Source organism: Corvus kubaryi, unplaced genomic scaffold (genome assembly GCF_017639235.1).
Source record: "Corvus kubaryi isolate FWS band 111438036 unplaced genomic scaffold, C.kubaryi_AGA036_p1.0 37395, whole genome shotgun sequence".
Classification (NCBI taxonomy): domain Eukaryota; kingdom Metazoa; phylum Chordata; class Aves; order Passeriformes; family Corvidae; genus Corvus; species Corvus kubaryi.
Window position 1 is genome coordinate 2,188,824 of NW_024581134.1, and position 8,714 is coordinate 2,197,537.

The following is an 8,714-nucleotide window of genomic DNA, read 5'->3' on the forward strand; positions in this document are numbered from 1 at the left end:
TTTCACTATTTCTCCTGTTTCATGCAAAAATATCTGCTTGCTTCAGAAACAGAGGTCCTCTGATTGTGTTGCTTTGCAAATTTCAACATCCACATCAAGAGACACACCACCAGTTATGTACCCTTACACAGATGTAATTTCCTCTGAACATGTTCCAGCTATTGCCTTTACTAAGACAGAGGGAAAAAATATGTATTTCTATAAAAAGCAGAATTACATGGCATATGTAATGAGGCTGCTGTGCAGGTAACTTTAATCTGGTGCTCTCTAGCGTCTGACAGCTTGCCTTTGCAACAGGTTAATAATATTCAGAATTGCATATAAATCTTTCTATAGAGGACTAAAATTCACATGGCATGATTACCAGTCAAAAATATATTCCCTTTTCCAGATAGCAAAAAATCTTATTAGCTAGCATGGATTTTTTTTTTTTTTAATAGATTACTGTATACTGACACACACATGCATTTTCGTTACCTGGCTTTTTTAAAGACAAGATTTAAAATTACTCTCTTCTAGAGTAGAAAATGAAAACAAGTTTTTTGGCAATTGTACATTTTAGCCATCAGCTGGATGGCTGTAAATCACAGTGAGCTGAGCTCTGCAGCTTTCTCCATTAATGGGTCCATGAATCGTTGTTTGATACAATTTCAGCCACCACATTCCAGTTGGAATAATGTGAAAACTAGAAGAATGGAACACATAAAACTGGTCAGAAACTTTCTGATCAAACCTTTTGTGCAAGCAGACAAATTAGACTTTGCTACCTTAAAGCTTGAGAAACGCACTTTGACAACAGCAACAAACAAAAAAATGCAGTCAGTGTTCTGGTTCAACATTGCAGAACAAAGCAATTTTTCTGTTTTAATTGGAAAACCAATTTTTTTTTTTAAATTTATAAATATCAAATTAAATATGGCATCTAAAAAAGCCTCAAAATATTTTTATTTATCTAGAAACACTTTCATTCTTTTTCTCTGTGGGGGATTTAAAGATCAGTTGTTCAAAGCTTTTCTGAAAAACAGGAGTTCATTTCCTTCCAGCTGATGCTGCTCATTCACACAGATGCACTGTCTTTTGGCAAATTCTATTTGAGGTGAGCCTCTTGTGAGCCTCTTGTACCCCTGGCTGCCACAACTTGTTGCTTTGCTTTTCTAGCAGGAACACTTTCACCTGCTTACTTAAGCGTAATGCTGGTTGACTTTTAGCATCTTGAGCCTTGTGGAGCCAGGGCCAGGCTCAGCTCAGCCCAGGCAGAACTGAGCTGAGGGAGAGCTGGCTCTGTGCCCAAAGCAGCAGCACTTCTGTCCCAGTCTGGCAGCAGTGCTTGGGGCTGTATCACCACTGCTTACAGCTATGGGAGACAAATGTTCCAATTCTCCACACTTGGAGGCAAAGCTGAACCTCAGTTTTGTACTAAAGATGCTGCAGGAAGTGGCAAGAGGTGTAAACCCTTCTCAGTGAGGTGCTCCTCGACCTGTGTCTATGCAGGGCTTCTCTTTTTCCAGAACAGTTTAGAGCTTTGGGTCTAAATATGAAAACATGCAATTCCTTCTTCTCAGAGATCTTGTTTTGATCCCAGAAGGCATTAGAATAAAGAACTTTGTGGCTCAGCATCTGGTCTCTGGCAAAGGCTTTGAGGAGATGCCTCAGGAAGAGTGTCAGAACAGAGCTGACATATGTCGTCTCCTAATACTTCTCATTTCCAGGAATTTGGTGTTAAAAGAATTCCTGAGCTTGGTGTGGTTTCTGTTTATTCATTCTCTGTCAGTTAGCCACCTACAAAGCAGGGGAACAGCTGCTGTTTGTTGTGTACTTCAGTATTTGCTGCCTTTTCTCATAGCTGGGGGAAGGAGTGAATGATCAATCCCACTTCCCCTTCCCCATGCTCATTGTGGGTTTGAGAGACTTCTGTCACATCCCCTCCAGACATCTCTTTGCAGACCAAGGAGCTTGTCATTGTGTAGGTGCAGTTACATCAGAGGCTGTGGTGGAATGTGGTGGATAAACACAGTGCCTTTACAGTCATGGAATAAAATCAAATTGTATTCATTCTAAAAAATGACAATGTGCATTGGGATGACAGTTACTTGTGTTCAAGAATGAAACCTGCAAGTTCTAGATGTAAAGTTGTTCAAATAGGCATTAAAATTACAGATGTGGCAGCTTAATGGTCCTCTTAGCATTCTGATAGATGTGGGTATTTTATTCAAATATAGTCATGTTAAGCTGTGTCAGTGAGGATAGCTGTTGGAATTCCTTATATTCATGGGGGGAAAATATAAAATAATCTATGTTTTTTAAATTGTCTCTAGGATCTTCTGTGTGCCTTCTTTGCTCCATACTGCAGGAAAATCATGTCTGCTCAGTTGCTGCTATATCGAAATAACATCCTCATCTCTCAGCTCTTTTCATGATCTTTGATGGCTTTTCTCAAAGCTGTTCTCTCAGGCTCTTTTTATTATGAGACAATCTCAATTTTCATTAAAACAAAAACAAAACCCTACAGCCTGCTTGATGGCAGAGGGCAGCTGTAAAAGTGCACAGAATACTTTAAAAGGTTTAAAATTAAAGGCTGATGAGAAGTCCAGTTAAAGCCAATATCATGACTTCTTGAGTTTGGCCTAACAAATTTTGGAACAGTTAGCAATTTTTCAGAAGTCCTATGCAAACTTAAGGTACTGTTGTGAATACTGGCGTACAAGGATCTTGCAATTTCACAGCTGGAATCTTGAGTAGACTCTAAATGAAACACTTTACAATTAAATCATCCTTCAAGCATCCTTCTTCAGCTTGCAGCCTCTTAGATCTTCATTGTGAAGCAAAATCCTGCATTCCTCTTGAAGGAGAAATAAAGATGGGGGAGGAGGGAAAAATTAAGATTCAGCTGTGAAAAAGAATTTAGATAAGTAAATGTGTGGCCTCTTTCCTAATCTTAGTACAAATGCTATTTAATAAGATACCAACAACATTCAATTAACATTAATTTATGCAAGATGCTACAAACCTATTTATGTGAGGTCACACTAATTTAAAATATTAGAGGTGTAATTACAGATGGGTGTTGCTAAAATAAGTGGAACAATACGTTTAACTCACAAACATTTAGAAAAACATCAAGAAAGTGTTCCCATCTGCTGAATGATCAGACTAATTTTACTTTACATCAGCCCTCCTATTAGAACAATCAGTTTAGGTAAGAAAGGGACACCTTCATATTCGCTGCTGTCTTTGATTTGCAGCACACACACTCTGGCTTGAGAAAGAGTAAATGAGTTACAGGTAAACACTGCCCTGCTCTTCAGGGGATTCACACTTGAACTATTTAGTTGTTTCATGGATTTATGGTGAGGGTGATTGATCCAGCAGCAGAAAGTGAATAAGAAAAGCAGTACCCTGCTGCAGTGGGGATTCTGTAACACGATGTATCTAACAAGGAGGCCCGTGGGAAAGAAATAGATATGGACGGATTCTTGATAGATGCTTCAGAGAGATGTTTATTTCTCCAGCCGCATGGCCGGGCTCTGCCGAGGAACTGCTGCAATCACGGGACCCGAGGGTCCTTTGCCCCCGCAGGGGAACACAAACCAACCAACGGGAACGAGGCTGACCAGGGGCAGGGAAACCCCGTGTCTGTGCCCTCAGGGCCCCTCTCCCAGGACCACATGGCAGGGGGGAAGGGACCCTGACATTTCACCCATTTATTTTTAACAAAAGGAGATTTAAAACTTAACATTGAAAACAACTGGATAAACATAACAGGAACATAAAATAAAACAAGCCACCCTTCTGAGTCTTTAAATGTCCAAACAGATTCTCTGGAACATCTTAAGGCTGACAGAAGGGAGACAGAACTCTCTGAACATGCTTTGTGGGGAAACTGAGGCAGGAGAGGGTTTAATTTCTTCCCTCCCCCTTTTCATCCCCCACTCAGCATTGGAAAGGGATTTTTGGGGAAACAATTGGCAAAGGCATGGTTTTGTGAGGGAAACCATGGATGAAAAAAGGGATTGGGAATACACTGGGGGTAATAGGACATAGGGTAAAAGGGAAAGGTGGGATTAGGAAAGGGAGACTGTAGGGGGGGCTTATAATATTGTCTAACATGACTACGATTTTTAGCATATATACTGCCTTTTACAGGAACACCATCAGGCCCAGTGACCTGCGATGCTTGTAACCCTCTTCTACCTTGTATAATTTTGGATTCCACCACCTCTCCATCTCCCAAGCTTGGGATGTATTTTTCAGGGTTATTCTTTTTAATAGCAGTTCTATGAACAACTATGTCTTGCTGGCTGTCATATCTCGTTATAAAAACATAATTTTGTTTAACATTATACCATTTTACTATTCCTAAAACCTTAGCTACGGTGATCTTTCCCTTTTTCCGAGTGGCTGCTGTTTTCTGTCTCGCTGCGTTTTTGCTTTCTCTTTCACTTGGTCCCGTGTTGGAATTTCCAGGGCTGCTAGTGCTGCCGGGGCTGCCGGAGCTGCTGGTGCCTGCGCGCGCTCTTCCCGGGGTCGCGTTCGGGGCTGCGCGGGCCGGGCCGCGCCGCTCAGTTCTCCGTGCGTCGCCTCCTCTGGTCGCGGCTTCGCTGCCGCTGCCGGGCGCTGCACCCACATCTCGGCCGGGCCCCCGAGCGATGACTCCCCCGCGCCCCGCTCCAGCGCGCCTTTCGGCTGGGCGCGGCTCTGCTCCTGCCGCCGCCCTCCACCACCGGTGCGCTGCCCCTCTCAGTTGGGCGTTCCCGGGGCTCGCTCCACCACGCGCTGTGCGGGGCCGGGCGGGCACCGCCGGGGTCACCCCGCTCCTGCTGTGCCTCGCTCCGCCACCGACACTGCGGCTTACATGGCTCCGCCCACGCATGGGAATTGCCTTGCTGCTGCTCTCAAAGGGCTCGGTCCACGTGGCCTGGGTTGCACAGTCCCTGAGGCACGTTTCCCTGAGCCAGGACATAGCTGACATTGCTCAACAGTCTCGGTAATTAAATAATATTCACAAAAATATTCTTCCATTGGCATATATTTTGACTCAAAAATTAACTGTGTCCAAACAATGTTCCAAAAGTCTTTGGTAAGAAATCCCAAGAAACAGAAAAAGATCTTAAACAACCATGCCAGGAAGTGTTTCAGTTCCTTTTGAGCTTGAATCAAGCTAAAATTTACAAATCGTTTTTCAAGAATCATTTCAAGTTTAAGATAAATGTCCATATGCGGCTCTGAGAGCCAAGAGTCTTCCCACAGTTCCTCCATGGTTTAGATATGGAATAGCAAAACAAAACCAAGAAGAGGAATCCAAAGTTTCTTTACTCACAAATCAGTCACTTAGGGATCGGGGATTGTTTTGCTCACAATTCTCTACCATTTCTTACAGTGGGGATTCTGTAACACAATGTATCAAACAACAAGGCCCTGGGAAAGAAATCTCTATGGACTGATTCTCGATAGATGTTTCAGGGATGTTTATTTCTCCAGCTGCATGGCCGGCATCTGTCGAGGAACTGCTGCAATCACGGGACCCGAGGGTCCTTGCCCCCGCAGGGAAACACAAAACAACCAATGGGGAACGAGGCTGACCAGGGGCAGGGAAACCCCGTGCCTCCCCCCAGGGCCCCTCTCCCAGGGCTACATGGCAGGGGGGAAGGGACCCCGACAGTACCCAGCAGGTTTAAAATCTGTGACATTTAATGTGTAGCTGATTTGATAAGAAAATGGGATAGGAATTCTGGTCTCCAGGAATAATGTAATTTAGTGAAGCGTAGAAATAAGTACTGGGTTCTAAGACCCTTTTAGTTCATTTACTCCATATTGATGTAACCTTACTATATTAAATGCAGTGGCATTTACATTTTATACACAAATAAGATGAAAAACAGTTCTCATGTATCTCTTCCAGCACTAAAAAAAATCTATTCTCAGACTTTTCCATGAGACCAGTTGTGGCAATCATTTAAATTCTAGAAGCACTTAAAGCTCTGCAGAGCTTTAGTAGGGACAAATTAAAGATGTTTTTAATTCATGTCCATAATGAATCCATAAAGGGACTTTATTCCAATCTTTATGATTAATACACCACTGTATTGTGTCTGAGACAAATAACTTCGATATTGACCAATTTAATACATTACTTCCTCTGCAATTAATCATTATGACAAGTTTTCTTCTAATTATTAAAAAAAAAAATCTATAAAAAAGAAAGAAATACCAAAAAAAAAAGACAGCTGCTACATGCATAGTAAGCTGTTGCTGGCCCAGGATGACTGCTGGAAGGGGAGGGGGGATTCCATTTTTCATCACACATTTGAGTAAGGAATGAACAGGATTGAGTTTTCTGGGTTATGATCTGGCCAGTACATGCATTTGGTTTTGCTATGGCTAGCCTGATCTCCATATTGCCAACAGTAGATTATTCTTGCTTTCTATGATTTTAGAAATTGAGGAGCTTTCCATGAACCCAAATTCTGCTGTGCAATAAGCTCATCTGCTTGCCACAGGACGCAGCAACTTCTGAATACATGGACTTCCAGAGTTCACAAAGTTCACAAACTAAACCCTGTGTTCGCATATGCCCCTCCCAATTTATGCACCATGGAAGGAAATTAAATAATGGCCTTTTCTATCTACTGCATAATAAACCTTCTCCTTCTTTCTCTCCACTAAACTTCTTGTACATTACTTGATCATCAGCTGAATCAATTATTTATAAGAAGGAGCCTATAACCTTTTTCTCTTGGCCTCTATATCTCCAGGGTATTTGATCTATTCACAGAAAGTCGTCTCACTTCCTGAATTCCTCTTTTTGGAAATCAAAGGTCAAGAAGAACCTGCACACCTGCTCTATCTTGAAGTGTATCTCATCTCTTCTCCTTTTTTGTGTATTTTTCTCCTCTTCCAATTTTACTCTTTTTTGTCTTGTATTCACTGGGCTCTGAATTCCTACAAGAGATCCACATGTGCTCTGTTAACTATGGCACATGTCCACATGTGAAATTATTGGCAAACAAGCTATCAATTGCATTGCAGGAGTAGCTGAATGGGTGTTATTCTATCTGGGGACCTGTATTATTTTGAGTGGGAATTTAAGCCAAATGGCTTCAATCCCACTTGACAGTACTTTAACAACACGGAATAAAAAAACTCCTTTAGCAACAAGTCTGATGTTTGGGGTAGAATTCATAAAAAGGATGAAAAAAAAGAATGGACAATGTTAAAGCTTCATAGAATTTTCTCTATGGAGTCCAACTTCCCAAACCCAAAAACTGCTTCTGGGAATTTCCACTGGGAATGTTTCTTCCCTCGAACATGGAATTGTAACGGTGAGACCCCATCACATTTGAGCTCTGGCTGTAAGAACAGACAGCTTGACTCCTACACTGGCCAAAACTGGAAGCCTGAAAAATCAGGACAAGCTTCATAAGTAGCAGGTCTTGAACTGACATGGGTCGGGAGGATCAGAAAGACCTTTAGGGAGATGATAGGTCTGTGAACAACACTGTAAAGATCAAAGTATCATCCTAGATGTATGGAGTATGTAGCAATGTTAAGTTTTCACAGTGCATGTTGTGTTGAATGGGGAACCCCTTCACTAAACCTGAGATGAGAACCATATAAAAATATAAAAAGGAGACACTAATTCATGTAACACAGTTCTTCAGCTGAGATACATATTGTACAAAATCATCTCAACTACACACCTCCATCAGGACACAGTGAACAGTGAGGTTTTTTCTCCCTAATTTCATCGGTGGAAAAAGAGAAACTTCCAGCTTCCAAGTAGAGAAAGTTGTTAGTAAAACAGAAAGGAAATTGCTCAGCAGCAGTGCGCTGATGTGGTGTGTTGTTCACTAGACCCTCTGTTCTAATGGGAAGGTGGAGGGGTGGCTCTTCTTCCTGTACCTGCACCAGCTGTGCAAAACAAGTTGATGACTGAATATCACGGTTGGTAGGTTTGTAAATTAAACCTTAGCAAATAATTTCCTGCTCTTTGTGTTAAGTATCCTTTTCTTCAGTGATCACAAGTGGTGCTGAAGTGGCATCAGTTTAGTGCTCCCCCCCTTGAAATGTCCTGTTAGAAAGTTACAAATGATAGCACCCAGACTTAAAACCTACAAGCTTGGGAACAGTGTCTTGAGTCTTGTTAGTGCTGATAGAGCAAGAAATAAAAAGGAGAAAATTGCAAGCCATCTGCTTCTTTATCAAATTTCTCTGCATATTCTGCACAGATATCTGTGCTTGAGCATGTTTATTCCAGTCAGGCAAATCACTGACACCCCATTTATATTAATTTCTGTAAATAGTAGACCCAGATGCCTGAGGCAGAAAGTAATATATGAATTTGTAATTATTTTAGGTCTCAAGTAGTCATAACTGTGAAGTGCTCTGTCCAGCAGAACAGATAGTGTAGGAAAGAAATATTCTGAACGTTTGTTGTCTTCTTTTTATTCCTCCTCCTCCTCCTCCAGGTGTCATATATGATATCCAGCTGCTATGCACACAGCTTCTTCCTTTGTCAGGGATCTGTGGCTTATGTCTACAATTTCAAAGGAAAAATGTGAAAAAATGTGTGATTGTTATTGGAAGCAGCATAGTTTGAAATAAATATTATACTTTTCACAGCACTTCAGGAAGCTTTTGTACACAGAGCCCCCAAATATCCATTTGTAAGTAATCCCAATTTGATCTTTTTCTGTCTGGAGTGCAAAATGGGAGAT